The sequence below is a fragment of the Pelobates fuscus genome, chromosome 6 (genome assembly GCF_036172605.1).
Source record: "Pelobates fuscus isolate aPelFus1 chromosome 6, aPelFus1.pri, whole genome shotgun sequence".
NCBI classification, from domain to species: domain Eukaryota; kingdom Metazoa; phylum Chordata; class Amphibia; order Anura; family Pelobatidae; genus Pelobates; species Pelobates fuscus.
In genome coordinates, this window is record NC_086322.1 from 155008047 (window position 1) to 155025825 (window position 17779).

Genomic DNA, 17779 nt, shown 5'->3' on the forward strand with positions numbered 1-17779 from the left:
GTCCAGGAGGGAGGACATTAGGTCCTCCCCCCTTACTTTTGTTTAGGGCCCCCACCCACCGCTCAGGGGTGGGGGCCAGGGGGTAGGACATTAGGTCCTCCCCCCTTACTTTTGTTTAGGGCCCCCACCCACCACTCAGGGGTGGGGGCCAGGGGGGAGGACATTAGGTCCCCCCAATTTGTGTTTAGGGCCCCCACCCACCGCTCGGGGTGGGGGCCAGGGGGAGGACATTAGGTCCTCCCCCTTACTTTTGTTTAGGGCCCCCACCCACCGCTCAGGGGTGGGGGCCAGGGGGGAGGACATTAGCCCCCCCCAAACACAGGTTACTGGCTATGGGGGGATAATGTATAACAAACACAGGTTACTGGCTATGGGAGGATAATGTATAATAAACACAGGTTACTGGCTATGGGGGATACTGTATAATAAACACAGGTTACTGGCTATGGAGGATTAAGTATAATAAACACACAAAAAAAAATGAATGCAGCTTCAGAATTAATCTAAATTTTATGCTGTCTAGGAGGTGGGAGGGTCTGGGAGGGAGGGTCTGCTGCTGATTGGCTGGAATGTGTCTGCTGACTGTGACGTACAGGGTCAAAGTTTACTCAATGATAACGAATAGGGGGCGGAACGAACATCGCATATGTTCGCCGTCTGTGGCGAACGCGAACACGCTATGTTCGCGGGGAACTATTCGCCAGCGAACCGTTCGGGACATCACTATTTAAATGCCTTTTTCTTATTTTTAATCTTTTGTTTTACTTCTCTACTGAGCCACATTGGTTTAACATTTTTTCTTTTATATTTATTACCCAACATCTCCGCTTTGATACGGAGTCGGCTACTACCGCTAGATGACATAACTAGACTTACCCACTTTTACATAAGTTATCCCACCCTCCCCTCAGCCTCATCTTAAATCTTAATTTGTTTAACCAATGTAATTCTTCCACATACATCACTCAGGTGATTCACTGTTGGATGTCACCCACTTAATTTATCAAGACTTAATTAGCGATGCTCCGCACAACAGGGAGTACCTGGACAGAGAAACCAGGGCACAAACCAGACCAGATAACAACCACTTGGAAACTCATGGCATGAGATAGCTATAGCAGATAATTAGATAGCTAGATGGCCTGATGGCCAACTCGCACCACCAATAGGTACTACAGCTGACAAAAAAGTATCTGGGGAAGTGAGCTACCAATACAAGGTTTCTTAAGCTGACTATGCACACCTCCAGGCAGTACACATACAAGATAATATACAAGGAGGGGAGAGACGGTCAGCAAGTACGGTGGGAAGATGTGATAACATGTTGACAACCTATTGATTAACTAATATGTAAATGCATGATATACATTGGATTGCATATTCTTGTACACCCTTTTCCCACTAATGTGTAAAACAATAAAAATTGTCAAATAAAAAAAAAAGCTGTGTTTTTTTTAAAAATTAAGCATATAACCAGACACCTCAGAGAATTGTTCTAAAACCTCAATCGTTTCTTCTAAGGAGATTTTGGGATCCTTTCGTCTTTTTATTTTCTCTGGTCTGAGAGGCCAGCGGTTTCAATTACAGAATATATAGAATCGGGGAAAATGGACAACCCTACCTGGTTCCATTTGCAAGGTCGAACTAGTCATTGCTGAAACCTCCTCCGAGCACACTGGCTGTTGGACCAGGGTACAGGGCCATAATCGCCTCCAACATCCTTCCATGAAAACCAAATACATTCAAGTCTTCTCTGAGGAAACCCAACCCAACCCTGTCAAATGCCTTTTCAGCATCTAGAGACACGGTGAAGTGGAGTATTTTCTCTGACTGCACTGCATCCAAAATATTGATCAGTCTCCTGACATTATTTGTGGATGATCTTCCGGGGGTGAAGCCTACCTGGTTTAGATGGATCAGTGTAGGAACAACCTGCTTTAACCACTCTGCCAGGACCACGGAGTATACCTTAATAAGGACCTCAGAGTATACCTTAATATCAGTATTTAGGAGCAAAATAGGTTGATAAATACTAATCAGTTCAGGATCTTTCCCTCCTTTTGGTATAGTTATAATGTTTGCTTGTAATAGTTCTTTAGGTACACATTTTCCTTCAGCTATCACATTAAATGCTGTGGTCAGGGGTTCTTTTATGAAATCTTTCAATATTTTATAAAAAAAGTTGTTGGATCCATCCGGACCAGGTGATTTCCCCCCTCCCTTCAGCCTTTCTATAACCCATTCTACCTTGTCCTCTGATATCTTCATATTTAATATTTTAGATTGTTTTTTAGTTAAGTGAGGTAGTCTTATTGTATACAAATAATCTAGTATCTGTACCTGTGCAGGTTTAGTTTGAAGACTAGATAATTTGTGATAGAATTCTTTGAAGGTGGTCCCTATCTTTTAGTCAATAGTATCTCATTCTTTGACCTAATTGAAGTAATGTTTTTCTTTTATTTTATTTTTTTTAGTTTATTAGACATTGTTTTCTTAACCTTGTTCCCTTGATAGTACCATTTCTATTAAGCGTTCTAGTCCCATATTGACTCTATCTATAAGTAAATCTTTTATGTTTTTTTTTACTTCTTCTATTTTTTGTGTTAGCTCCATCTGGGTTAAGTTTATTTTGTCTGGTTAACTCCCCGAGTTTGATATAGTGATCTGCTAATTCGTATGGATATTTCCTCTTCTCTCCAGCACCTATTTTAATCAGACTATGCACACCTCCAGGCAGTACACACATACAAGATAATTTACAAGGAGGGGAGAGACGGTCAGCAAGTACGGTGGGAAGATGTGATAACATGTTGACAACCTATTGATTAACAAATATGTAAATGCATTGATATACATTGGATTGCATATTCTTGTACACCCTTTTCCCACTAATGCCCCCCCCTTCTTTTTTCTGTATCCCTGGAAAAAAAGTGTAAAACAATAAAAATTGTCAAAAAAAAAACCCAAAGCTTTGTTTTTTTAAAAATTAAGCATATAACCAGACACCTCCGAGAATTGTTCTAAAACCTTAATAGTTTCTTCTAAGGAGTTTTTGGGATCCTTTCATCTTTTTAATTTCTCTGGTCTGAGAGGCCAGCGGTTTCAATTACCGAATATATAGAATCGGGGAAAGTGGACAACCCTACCTGGTTCCATTTGCCAGGTCGAACTAGTCAGAGCTGAAACCTCCTCCGAGCACTCTGGCTGTTGGACCAGAGTACAGGGCCATAATCGCCTCCAACATCCTTCCATGAAAACCAAATACCTTCAAGTCTTCTCTGAGGAAACCCAACCCAACCCTGTCAAATGCCTTTTCAGCATCTAGAGACACGGTGAAGTGGAGTATTTTCTCTGACTGCACTGCATCCAAAATATTGATCAGTCTCCTGACATTATTTGTGGATGATCTTCCGGGGGTGAAGCCTACCTGGTTTAGATGGATCAGTGTAGGAACAACCTGCTTTAACCACTCTGCCAGGACCACGGAGTATACCTTAATAAGGACCTCAGAGTATACCTTAATATCAGTATTTAGGAGCAAAATAGGTTGATAAATACTAATCAGTTCAGGATCTTTCCCTTCTTTTGGTATAGTTATAATGTTTGCTTGTAATAGTTCTTTAGGTACACATTTTCCTTCAGTTATCACATTAAATGCTGTGGTCAGGGGTTCTTTTATGACATCTTTCAATATTTTATAAAACAAGTTGTTGGATCCATCCGGACCAGGTGATTTCCCCCCTCCCTTCAGCCTTTCTATAACCCATTCTACCTTGTCCTCTGATATCTTCATATTTAATATTTTAGATTGTTTTTTTAGTTAAGTGAGGTAGTCTTACTGTATACAAATAATCTAGTATCTGTACCTGTGCAGGTTTAGTTTGAAGATTAGATAATTTGTGATAGAATTCTTTGAAGGTGGTCCCTATCTTTTAGTCAATAGTATATCATTCTTTGACCTAATTGAAGTAATGTTTTTCTTTTCTTTTCTTTTTTTTAGTTTATTAGACATTGTTTTCTTAACCTTGTTCCCTTGATAGTACCATTTCTATTAAGCGTTCTAGTCCCATATTGACTCTATCTATAAGTAAATCTTTTATGTTTTTTTTTTACTTCTTCTATTTTTTGTGTTAGCTCCATCTGGGTTAAGTTTATTTTGTCTGGTTAACTCCCCGAGTTTGATATAGTGATCTGCTAATTCGTATAGATATTTCCTCTTCTCTCCAGCGCCTATTTTAATCAGCTCCCTTCTAATTATACATTTATATGAGCACCATGTCATGGGGGCAGAGACATCTCTGCCCAAATTTTCTTTAAAGAAATTATCCGTTACTTTTTTCAGTTGTTGTTGATATTATTTAACAAAAGGTTATTTGTGCTTCGATTATTTTGTCCCCTTTTCTGCATTTCTTTTAGTTCCAGCACAAAAGCATTGTGGTCTGACCACACTAAAGTTTTAACATCTATTTTTTCTAATTAGCTGAGATAGGTGTCTGTCTCCGAAAATAATGTCTATCCTTGAATAACTTAAATACGTTTTTTTAAAAACAAGTATAATCTAGATCTTTGGGATGTGTAATCCTCCACATTTCCAACAAAGCAGTATCCCTTATAAGCTCTATTAATCTTTTTGCATGGTTTATCACATTCCTATCTACATTGCTGAGAGTATATATTCTTTGTCAAGATTTGGTTCCATTGTGCAGTTAAAGCCTCCCATGAGAAACAGACTACCTTGTTTTATTCTATCGATCTTAAGAAACATCTTCTTTATAAACTTAATTGGGGATTGGTTTGGTACATAAAGGTTAACCAAGGTAAAAATATATCTACCGATACAAATCATGATCGCATATCTGGATATTATTTCAGGAAATAAGTTTCTAGAAAAGAGGATTGCCACTCCTCTCTTTTTCTTGCTCTCCAAGGACGCAATGAAAATCAGTGGGAAATCTTTAGATATAATTCTTTTCTCCTCACCTGTTGTCCAGTGCGCGTTTGCAGAGCACAGATCTGTATATTTGTTTGCTTTAAGAAGTGGTATACCAATGACCTCTTTTGTGGATTTTTGAGCATTTAATGTTGCTATTCTGATGTGTCTTTACCCAATATTTTACTCTCTTCAGAGCTGCATCACCGGACTGGTCCGTACCAAGACTCAGGCACATCTTTTCTTTTTCTTTCTGCCTCTTTCTATCTTCCTTTTGACCTATCCTTTGATTTTCTATAATTAAATAATTTTTTCCTATAATATCATCTCTTTTCATACTTTTTTCCCTCCCTTTTCCCTTAATATCATATCCTCAATTTGATTGTAAAGGAAGAGGGTAGAAAGAAAACACACAAACAAAAAAAGTTATAGTAATTCTTGTTATCTCTTTACACTTACTTCATGTCAAGTTATTAATTTCTTACATTTTTTGTGTTTTCTTTTTTATATTATGTACCCTTATTGTTATAATTTAGATCTATTTTTAAATTAAGCGAAATCTAAGGTGCATAATATCATTTGGTTTATATTGTAATCTGTGTCAGTAATCATGTAAAGATCACACGAATATAATCTCAAAATAATCACATAAAAAACATCAGTATATCAGTAATTCAATTTACCTCTTTACCCTTAATTTATATAAAATCCCTAATTTCTTATATATTTTTACTCTACACAACATGCTAACCATTTTGGGGATTTTTTTCTAATTTTGTCTTGTAATTTTTGTGTTACATGCCCTTATTGATATATTTTGAATGTACTTAAAATTTAGTGAACTCTAAAGTGCGTAATATCTGTTAGTATACATTATAATCTGTGTCAATAATAAAAAATACATTTAAAAAAATCAGTATATCAGTAATTTAAATTACCTCTTTACCCTTATTTGTATCAAAACCCTAATTTATTAATTTTTTTTTACCTCTACACAATGTGCAACCATTTTGGGGTATTTTCAATTGTGTGTTGTCATTTGTGCTACATGCCCTTATTGTTATAATTTGAATGTACTTTTAAATTAAGTGAACTCTAAAGTGCATACTATCTTTAAGTGTATATTATAATCTGTGTCAGGAATCACATAAACAACACACAAAAATAACCTAAAAAAACCCATACATTTTCAGTAGTGATGTCCCGAACGGTTCGCTGGCGAAAAGTTCCTTGCGAACATAGCTTGTTCGCGTTCGCCACGGACGGTGAACATATGCGATGTTCGGCCCGCTACCTATTCGTCATCATTGAGTAAACTTTGACCCTGTACCTCACAGTCAGCAGACATTCCAGCCAATCAGCAGCAGACCCTCCCTCCCAGACCCTCCCACCTTCTAGACAGCATACAATTTAGATTAATTCTGAAGCTGTATTCATTTTTTTTGTGTGTTTGTGTTTATTATACATTATCCTCCATAGCCAGTAATCTGTGTTTATTATACATTATCCCCATAGCCAGTAACCTGTGTTTATTATACATAATCCCCCCAAAGCCAGTAACCTGTGTTTATTATACATTACCCCCCCATAACCAGTAACCTGTGTTTATTATACATTATCCTCCCTGATAATGCAACACTTACAACAATCAAGTAACATACATTCATATAAAATGTAAGTTACTTAGCCAGTCAGTGTAATGACAGGAATGAATAGGTAGATAACTCCCTAATTACCACGGTATTAGGGAGCTATCTACTAAAAGGCTGAAATACCTAAATTGGTCTTTCAGCCAAATTTACTATTACTAAGTAAAGATTACTTAGCATTAGTGAATTATGCCACTACTCGCTATACTGCGAGTAGGGACATGTCTATTAAACAGTGAACAGTGTGTGGCTGCTCACTGTTAAAAAAAAAAAAAAGGGTCCCCCCTCCCTGAGCGGGTGGGGGCCCTAAAGTAAAAAAAGGGGAGAAGACCTATTGTCCTCCCCACCGGCCCCTACCCCTGAGCGGCGGGTGGGGGCCCTAAAGTAAAAAAAGGGGGGAGGACCTATTGTCCTCCCCACCGGCCCCCACCCCTGAGCGGTGGGTGGGGGCCCTAAATAAAAATTGGGGGGGGACCTAATGTCCTCCCCCCTGGCCCCCACCCCTGAGTGGTGGGTGGGGGCCCTAAACAAGAATAAGGGGGGACCTAATGTCCTCCACCCTGGCCCCCATCCCTGAGCGGTGGGTGGGGGCCCTAAATACAAATTGGCAGTGGGGACCTAATGTCCTCCCCCTTTGCCCCACCCCTGAGCGGTGGGTGGGGGCCCTAAATACAAATTGGGGGGAGGACCTAATGTCCTCCCCCTGGCCCCCACCCCTGAGCGGTGGGTGGGGGCCCTAAACACAAATTGGGGGACCTAATGTCCTCCCCTCTGGCCCCCACACCTGAGCGGTGGGTGGGGGCCCTAAACAAAAATAAGGGGGGCCTAATGTCCTCACCCCTGGCCCCCACCCCTGAACGGTGGGTGGGGGCCCTAAATACAAATTGGGGGGGAACTAATGTCCTCCCCCCTGGCCCCCATCCCTAGCGGTGGGTGGGGGCCCTAAATACAAATTGGCAGCGGGGACCTAATGTCCTCCCCCCTGGCCCCCACCCCTGAGCGGTGGGTGGGGGCCCTAAAGAAGAATAAGGGGGGGGAACCTAATGTCCTCCCCCTTTGCCCCACCCCTGAGCGGTGGGTGGGGGCCCTAAACACAAAATGGGGGGACCTAATGTCCTCCCCCCTGGCCCCCACCCCTGAGCCGTGGGTGGGGGCCCTAAAAAAAAATAAGGGGGGACCTAATGTCCTCACCCCTGGCCCCCACCCCTGAACGGTGGGTGGGGGCCCTAAATACAAATTGGGGGGGACCTAATGTCCTCCCCCCTGGCCCCCACCCCTGAGTGGTGGGTGGGGCCCTAAACACAAAATGGGGGGAGCTAATGTCCTCCCCCCTGGCCCCCACCCCTGAGCGGTGGGTGGGGGCCCTAAACAAAAATAGGGGGGGACCTAATGTCTTCCCCCCTGGCCCCCACCCCTGAGAGGTGAGTGGGGGCCCTAAATACAAATTGGGGGGACCTAATGTCCTCCCCCCTGGCCCCCACCCCTGAGTGGCGGGTTGGGGCCCTAAATACGTATTTAACCACCCTCCCACCAGGTGACTAGGGGTCCAAAAAACCCTAGTCACACCCTCCCCAAAAAAGTAAACTCCTACCTACCCCCCCACCCTAAAAATAACGAGGGGGGGACTGTTAACTAAATACCTGTAAAAATAAAAGAAAAATAAACTTACCATTCAATGTTTTCTTTCTTCTAAAATCTTTTTTTCATCCATAAAAAGGCCAAATAAAAATCCATAATAACCGACGCAATAAAGAAAAATAAAAAATGAGCGCAAAAAAAAATAATCCATCTTCACCCGTCGAGGGCTCCGCGCAGACTGAGCTCTGCAGGGAGGGGGAAGGCTTATAAAGCCTTGCCACGCCCTGCAATTAGGCTCAGAGCACTCTGATTGGTGGGTTTAAGCCATCCAATCAGAATGCTCTGACAGGTAAATGAAGAGACTGACAGGTGAGTCTCTCCATTTACCTGTCACAACACTCTTATTGGTTGGTTTGAAATCCACCAATCAGAGTGCTCTGTGTCATTTTACACAGCGTGGGAAAGTTCTTTGGAATTGCCGCACGCTGTGTAATTTGACTCATAACTCTCTGATTGGTTACTTAATCCACCAATTTACCTGTCGGAGCACTCTGATTGGATGGCTTAAACCCACCAATCAGAGTGCTCTGAGAATAATTGCAGGGCGGGGCAAGGCTTTATAAGCCTTGCCCTGCCCTGCAGAGCTCAGTCTGCGCGGAGCCCTCGCCGGGTGAAGATGGATTTTATTTTTTAATTGCGTCGGTTATTATGGGTATTTATTTGGCCTTTTTTGGGGCTGAAAAAAGAAGATTTTAGAAGAAAGAAAACATTGAATGGTAAGTTTATTTTTATTTATTTTTACAGGTATTTAGTTAACGGTCCCCCCTCATTATTTTTAGGGTGAGGGGGGTAGGTAGGAGTTTATTTTTTGGGGGAGGGGGTGACTAGGGGTTTGAGGAACCCTAGTCACCTGGGGGCGGGGGGTTAAATTTTCATTTAGGGCCTCCACCCACTACTCAGAGGTGGGGGCCAGGGAGCAGGACATTAGGTCCCCCCCTTATTCTTGTTTAGGGCCCCCACCCACCGCTCAGGAATGAGGGCCAGGGGGGAGGACAATAGGTCCCCCATTTGTATTTAGGGCCCCCACCCACCACTCAGGGGTGGGGGCCAGGGGGGAGGACAATAGGTCCCCCCCTTATTTTTGTTTAGGGCCCCCACCCACCGCTCAGGGGTGGGGGCCAGGGGGGAGGAAAATAGGTCCCTCCCCCAGTTTGTCTTTAGTGCCCCCACCCACCGCTCAGCGGTGGGGGCCATGGGGGAGGACATTAGGTCCCCCCCTTAATTTTGTTGAGGGCCCCCACCCACCGCTCAGGGGTGGGGGCGACGGGGGAGGACAATAGGTCCCCTCATTTGTATTTAGGGCCCCCACCCGCCGCTCAGGGGTGCGGGCCAGGGGGGAGGACATTAGGTACCCCCATTTGTATTTAGGGCCCCCACCCACCGCTCAGGGGTGGGGGCCAGGGGAGAGGCAATAGGTCCCCCCAGTTTGTATTTAGTGCCCCCACCCGCTGCTCAGGGGTGGGGGCCAGGGGGAGTACATTAGGTCCCCCTCCCCCCCAATTTTTATTTAGGGCCCCCACCGCCGCTCAGGGGTGGGGGCCGGTGGGGAGGATAATAGGTCCTCCCCCCTTTTTTTACTTTAGGGCCCCCACCCGCCAGGGAGGGGGCACCCTTTCTTATTTTTTTAAATCACTTTTGTGGCCAGAAAGAGTCCCTGTGGGTTTTAAAATTCGCCTGCCCATTGAAGTCTATGGCGGTTCGCCCAGTTCGCCCGTTCGCGAACATTTGCGGAAATTCGCCTTCGCCATTCGCGAAATCAAAATTTTATGTTCGCGACATCACTAATTATCAGTAATTCAGTTTGCCTTTTATCCTTAATTAATATAAAATCCCTATTTTCTTAAATGTGTACTCTACACAACATTTTACCCTATCACGGTATTTTTCCCAATTTTTTGTTGTCTTTTTCTATTATAATTTGGATATACTTTTAAATTAAATGAACTCCAAAGTGCATAATATATTTTAGTATATATTATACTCTGTGTCAATAATCACACACAAAAAATAATAATAAAAAAATGTATAATTTTTTTTTTTTACAAAATTACAATATATGTAAAATATAAAAAATAAAATAATAAATAACTAAAGCAAAATAAAATAAATAAATTCCCTTTCATTCCTTACCTATCCCTTTTATCTGGACATGCCTATAAGTTAATTATGATATTACTTATATTCACAAAATTATCCAGAGGGAGATTGAAAGGAGAAAAAAATAGAGAACCTTTGTTTTTTTTTTTTAAATTCTTTATTTTTGTAGTGCGTGAGTAAATAACAAACAGTTGAGGGGTACCCTAAAGGCATTCCTCCAACGTAATGTTGACAGATAAACATAGAGGTACAAGTGAAAGCGAGCACAAATTTTAAGTTTAGGGATTCTCTCTAGAGATAAGCTAGACATAGATTAAGGATTATATCAAAGAGATGACACAGTGAACATATGGCACTAGTCAGTAATGAGACACTGGATTAAACTCTAAATATTCTACCTGACATCATAATGGTGTATGCTTTTGAGGTTAATTCGTTAATTCACAGGCTATTCGTGTATGTCTGATTATGTAGCACAATAGAGTCTACTTTGAGTTTTCTAGACATGTGGGTGCGTAGGTGAACACAGGGTTAACAACGTGCTTTGAGGATGTGAGGTGAGTGTAGATAGTGTGAGACATAGGGTCATACGATTATATGTCCGCTGGAGAGCATTTCAAACTTTGCGGCATGGTTCGGTATCAGGGTAATGTGGTGGCCATCAATATCGGTTAGGCAGCCCAGGCAGTGTCCTTAGCTCAGCCGATCCCCTTGTTTGGGAAGCTCTTGGGGCACATGAAGAGGTGGGCGGCTTCTCTATTCTCCTCCGTGGGGGATCCCAGCGCTTGACGGGTGGCCCGCTGACAGAGGTGGTTGCTCAGATCTCTCTGCTTAGCCTCCGCTTGTTCTGGGTGGAGAGAACCTTTGTTTGAATGTCAATTATGATAAGTTAGAGATTTTGTTTTCTCTCATCTGTGTACTTAGATGTTCAGGAGAGTCAAAAGAAAAAGTCTTGTATTCATATGTAAGAATGAGCTTTGTTGGTATTCCCAATTTATAACGAACATTCTTTTCTCTAAGAATTCCAGTAGATGCTGAATATAATCTTCTTTTAGATCTTGTGTAGAAAGATAAATCCATCAATATCTTGATCTTATCATACGGATCTTGTAGCTCTTGTTTTCTCGTTTAGCTCTCAGTATGTTATCCTTAATTCGAGATGTAAAGCAGCACATAAGTATATCTCTCGGTGGATCATTAGTTAAATCTGTTTTCCCTGTTCTATAACATTTTTCCCAGATATATGGCTGGTCTTCTTGAAGAACTCCTAATTTGATAAAAACTTTAGAGAAGGCACGTTCCAGATTTCCGTTAGTTATGGATTCTGGTATTTCTCGTATTCTCAAATTGTTTCTTCTGGAACGGTCTTTCATAACTTCCATTTTCTTTTTCTTTTTTTCTTTATTTATTTATATCTTTATACGTCCTGACTTGAGCTTCCAGTTTCTCAATTTTTTCCTTGTGGTCTTTAACTCTGTTACCTAATATACAATGTTCATTTTTAAGTCCTACGTATTGATTTGAATTTCATGTTTTATTTTTTTTAAATGTGTATCTAGTGCTGTTGGTAATTGCTCCTGTAGTGTTGGTTGATTTTCTATGGAAACAGTTTTTTGGGGTTTTTTTTTTACAAGACCTCTCTCTCTTGCGTTATTTTTTCTTCTGTTTTATTTATTGTAGATTTTTCCAGTTCTGTACTTGCAGAGTGAGGGGAGAAAAAGAATAGTCTCTTTTTAATATTAGTCTCTTTTTTTTGTTGGTAGCTTATTTTCAAATGTTCTTTTCCCTGCCATGTTGGATTTTCTGTCTGGGATTTTTTAAGTGTTTTTGTTGATTGTTTTGTTTCCTTTTAGACTTATCAAACAGTGTTTGCAATTCGATTTTGTGTATCCTTTTATTTTCTTTCTCTCTTATTTCTTCCTTATCCTCCTTTATATAGGCCAGAAGTAATAAAATACCAGATAGCAAGTTATAAAAAAAACTTTAAAAAAACAGGAGGCTATTTTGAGTAACTGTTCTGCTCTCAAATAGTAGATGCTTTTTCTTATATATTATTTATTTTTCCTTTTTTTTTTCTTTTCTTTTTTTTCTATATATTTAAAAGGGGTTTATCTCTGTTATATGGATATCAATAAAGAGAAAATATCTTCTTTTTTACTATTGCGAGCCTCTAAAATTGGTTTAGTACGTCTGCCCCTTTTAGCGGGTATGTATTTCCTTCTTGCTCTCTTTTCTCCCTCTTTTTTTCTTCATTCATCTGCATCTTCTTTCAATTTTTTCAGTGTTGTATTTTCCTGCAATTTCCTGAATATCATAATCTGTAGGTTTATTAAGGAATTTTGAGATTCATTTAGGAGATCCCTTTATTTTATGTTATAAAACTTTTTCCACTTTTTCTTTCCTTTCTCTTTCTATTCTCTAAGTATCTTTCAGTTTTTTTTTCTCCATATTTCTATATTAACCTTTTGTTGTTTAGTGAGAGGAGAGAGCTTTTAAAAAGGAAGAAAAAGGGGAGGTATAACATGTATAACAGGTATAACATATAAACAGGTTTGCATGAATCTCTCATTATTGGTTTTCAGCCAGTATATTTATTCTCTTTCATTATAATTATATAAAGTAAAGAGTATTGTCTGGAGGTGAAGACAAAAAAAAAGAAAAATATTAGTTTTACTTATATGGAAACCTCTATGATGTTTCAGCAGTCTCTGCAGTGTTCTCAAAGGATTTTTTTTTCTTCTAGGCAGGACTGCCAGACTTTTACTGCTCTTTCCCTGCTTGCAGTACATTTCTCTGTTAACTGCAAGTTATAGTATTCCCCGAGGGGTACCTCGTGTCTGGTTTCCAAAAGCCTATCTCTTCCCTTCTTCCCTTTCAGGTTGTTCACTGGTCTTGTAATAGTTGCAACATTCCTGCAACACACCTGGGGTTTCCATGATTGTTCAATTTTCGATTTTCTTTGAGCTCTCTTCAGCGTTCACCATACAATGCCAGGCATACGCAGCCTCAGTCAAACCCGTTCTCGCTTCGGCTCCACCTCTCCACGTGCGTGACGTCGTCACATCATCACTCCTTCCACCAATTCAGCCATGCACGACAGACACTTTCCTATAAGGCTGGACATATTGTGCATCAAAGTCAATACTCCCATCTAACAGTTTTCATGTTTAAAAAATGCCACATGCCTATTGGCAAAGTTTTTATTTTGAGTGTAGACATGGATGCTTAACCTAAATATGTTCACACTGTCCTTCGTCCTCATGTACGGATTAGCCAATATCCATAATAATTTAATTATTTTTTAAGTAGAGGCTAAGTGCTTAGCCTGTTTATTTTATTATTATTTTTATAAAAATGTGCAACTTCTTTATATGCCATGCAAATGTATCTTCATGTATTCTATTGAAACGCTTGCCAATATCTTGCCATCGCAGGCATATCTGTTCTTATCTGCACTACAAAAATAAAGAATATATAAAAAAAAATGCATCTTCACTTAAATTATTAATTAATTGACTAAATTATTCATTGATTGATATGCATCTTATGTTATATTGTGTTACATTATATTTTTAATAAATATGCATTTTTTAACTCATACATTTTAGGATATATATACTATATGCATATTTTTCACATATTTATATTTTTTTTTCTCTCCATTTCTTTACACCCCATTGTGCTTCATGGCCCTCTATTTGTGAGAGCTGATTTTTTGAGTTTTTTTTTTTATTGTTTTCTCACGGTTCCCTGGACATGAACAGTGTGATCGATACAGAAGGGTGGAAGAATCGCCACGTCACTTCCGCTATTAAGAAGACCTGCAAACACAGGAAAACTATATCTGACAGCCCAAGAACTTTGTACCATCTGCACTATGTAGTGTTTATGGTTTTTGTATTTCATATATTTCGCTTGGTGATATTGTATTATTGAGGTGTAAGCTCATTTTTCAATTGATGCATTTTTCAATTTTTTTCCTTTAAAGGTGCTCCACTTTAATATAGGCTTATCACCTATATATCACCTTTTTATATTACTGTTCTAGGTGTCGGGAAGAGGTATTCCCACACAGCTGCTTGTTTCACTCATATTTGTAAGCGCTACATATACACACTTTTTCCTTATTAGTTAGGATCACTTTGTTTTACATTTCAACTGTAGTGTGAGGATTAGTAAGATCTTGATGCAGAAAGAAGAGAAAACAGGGAAGAGAAAAGAACGCAGTTGAACTCCACTTTAGGCATGCTTGAAAGTATTTTGCAACAGCAGAAGGAAATCTATAGTCTAGTCTTGAAAGTGGCAGTCCTTTAACTATTTAGTGATGTGACAGAAACTTTCAGCCATATTAATACCAGTTTGGGACAGCCATGATTCATCTGCCTGATAAGCAAGATGGATGCTTTCCTGGAAAACAGGTTCTCTCCAGTAGCAATGACAGAAGCAGCAATGGTTTAGAGTAGGGCTGGGGAACGTCTGGCCCATGGGCCATATAAGGCCCGCAAAATCATTTGGACCGGCCCGTGGAGAGCCGGCCCTGCTGTCTGCCTTTTTTGGGCTGGTGGGGAGATCAAAGATCTCCGGGCAGTTTGTTAAGAGAGAGGGCGGGAGGGAGGTAGGACGCGTGTTACCATGGCAACGCTCCAACACCGATGTGCTCGCGGGAAGAAAATAGTGAAGTCAGACTGCAGCTCCTCCGGCTGGTGTTGTGAAACCACTGGACTGCACCCCCTAACAAACACACAACAGCCCTCACACAAACACACAGCACACGGCACACACAGAACCCCTCACACAAGCACACACTGCACCCCTCACACACACACTGCATCCCTCACTCACACACACTCTGTACCCTTTACTCACACACAGTCTGCATCCTTCGCACACACAATGCACACCAAACACACTGCAGCCCTCATACACACACACTGCAGCCCTCACACACACTACACCCTTCTCACACACACACACACACACAACAAGTAGCAACACCATCAATACCAGCTAACATCACACCAAAGAGAAGCAGTTCCAGCCATCACATTAGGAGTGAGCTAATTAAATGTTTGACCAAATACAGCAGGCTAATTTTTAGGTTGATAATTCTGTATGGCCCGCAAATTATGTTTTAAATATACAAATGGCCCTTGGTAGAATAAAGGTTCTCCACCCCTGGTCAATAGACTGAAATATGTACAAAAAGCGAACAAACAAGTTGCTAATTGCCTTGAACTGATTTTAGTTTCGCTGTCTTATCCTAGGATTAAGCAGAAACTGGCATTAGTCTAAAACACAGCCTAAAAATATTAGAGAGACTGACTTATTTTTACCATTACCACAACATGTGTAAATCATAGCAGCAGCACCAATACAACTGCAACTCAGCACAGAGGAGCATATGCATTTTGGGCAGATGCTCTTGGTAGTTTGTGGGGAGCAAGTGAAGCAGCAAGAAGCCAAAAGGAGACAAGTGCCTGTATGAACCAAAATTGTCTAATACTGCTAACCCTCTGAGCTATTGGGATGAGAAAATAGTATTTGGTCTGTTCTGTGTCTGATTGTCCAGCAGTAATTTTAATGTTCACCAACCACTGTACATAGCGAGTGAGTATTTTCTCTTACTGGGAACATTCTGAAACCACAAAGCTTGCAAATGTCCCTGCAACTGATGGAGCAATTAGCTTTTTTTCAAATGCAATCTCCCCAATTGGTTTACTCTGTTCTTCACTTTGATTCTTAAGGGGTCATCACCTGCTAGCTGAGATAGAATTACCTACTCCCCTCTCCCTTCAAATTTTCAAAAAAAGTGAAAGTATTTTTAAAATCTAGTAGTAAATAAAATAATAATAATAATAATAATAATAATAATAATAATACTTTAAAATTAAGTTACCCCTGCTTCTGTGCAGCACTCCCTTCCTTGTAGTGGCTTCACTGTGCCTGAGTCTTGTTGTTCCCACTACCCCCACAGATGCAGTTGAGAGAAGCTGATGGGCACTATTTTATTCCACTCTACGATGGTCATTGAGGCTACAGACTGAATGTTTAAGATAACTTTGTTCTTCTCAGGGTGAGTGAGGGAGTGGGTCGTCAATTGACTGCTAACTTTTTTTTTTTTATCACTTTTTTCATCCTAAAATGACTTCTGTTTAAGGCTCTATCGTTATTCATTAATACAAGATTATAAAAGGAAAAACAATCATTATAAAACTAAATCTCTCAGTTATTTATTTTTTATAGAGATATAAAACTGTTATTATGACAAGTTGGCAACTCATAATTTGCCATTAGGCTAGGCAATATTGTAGCCATTTTCGTATTGCAGCATACTAATCGGCACCTCTATTTCCTACTTTTCTGGCTGTCTGAAAAGTTTCCCTGAATAATTTTTTTTGAATGAGTTGTGGGCAAGCCGAAATCTCACATGGATGAGAGTCGAATTCAAATTAAATGTATGGAAAAATTGTTAGTCGGAACCAAACAATTATGCAGTGTAAAAAGTCTAGTATATATGAGATTAAAACTATTATTTCTACCTGCATAAATAAATGTTCTGAAGGCAGTGTTGAGAGATGTATAATTTTGCACCTAACACAATCTTATAATAACACTTACAGGTCCTTATTGGCATTTATATGCAAAAGGTCCTCATATTTCATTTTCATTTTCATCTTATATTACATACTTATGATCGACTTACAATATTATTCTTTAAAAATATCTATTTCTATCCACATTTTTGCAGTTGATTACTGAAGAATATATTGTACAGAACAATGTATTAAAGATTCAAATTGCTCTCACAAGAGATAAATTAGAAATATTGGATGTTGTGTGACTTACTAAGAAGCTAGATCATTAAAGAAGCCATTATGTTTATTTACTTGCTTGCTGTGTTTCGGGAAATGTTTCAGAATATTCAGTCAATAGACGCTTAGTAAATCTTGCAATATTTTTAACAGCATTGAAGTTAATGCAATAAATTAAATTATCATGAACACCTTACACTTTAAAGGAACACTATGGGAACAAGTATTCCTAACACAATAGTGTTTTGCTAACTATATAGGTGTCTGGTCCATCCGTGCTGGTTAAAAAATAAGAATTACTCACCTTTTAGCACTCACTGTGCCAGTCTCAATGCTGCCGACCTGTATCCTTGGCTGACATCAACAGTCTGTATGATTTCAGCCAATCCAATGCTTCTCTGTAAAGAAGCACTGGGAGGCTAGCTTGCAGGTGGACCAAATAGTATCCTCTCATAGGGATATATTGACCTAATGCATCTTTCAGGGGATTGTTCAACATCTGCTTGCAGAGTATGGAGATGCTGACAGTAGGTCCTGCAAAGATTTAAGGAGTTTGAACGGGAAGTTATTGCATTCTAAGTCCAGAGGTCTACACTTCTGACCACTCAGGGATTGGCTTTAGACACAAGAACCACTAAACTGCACTGTGGTCC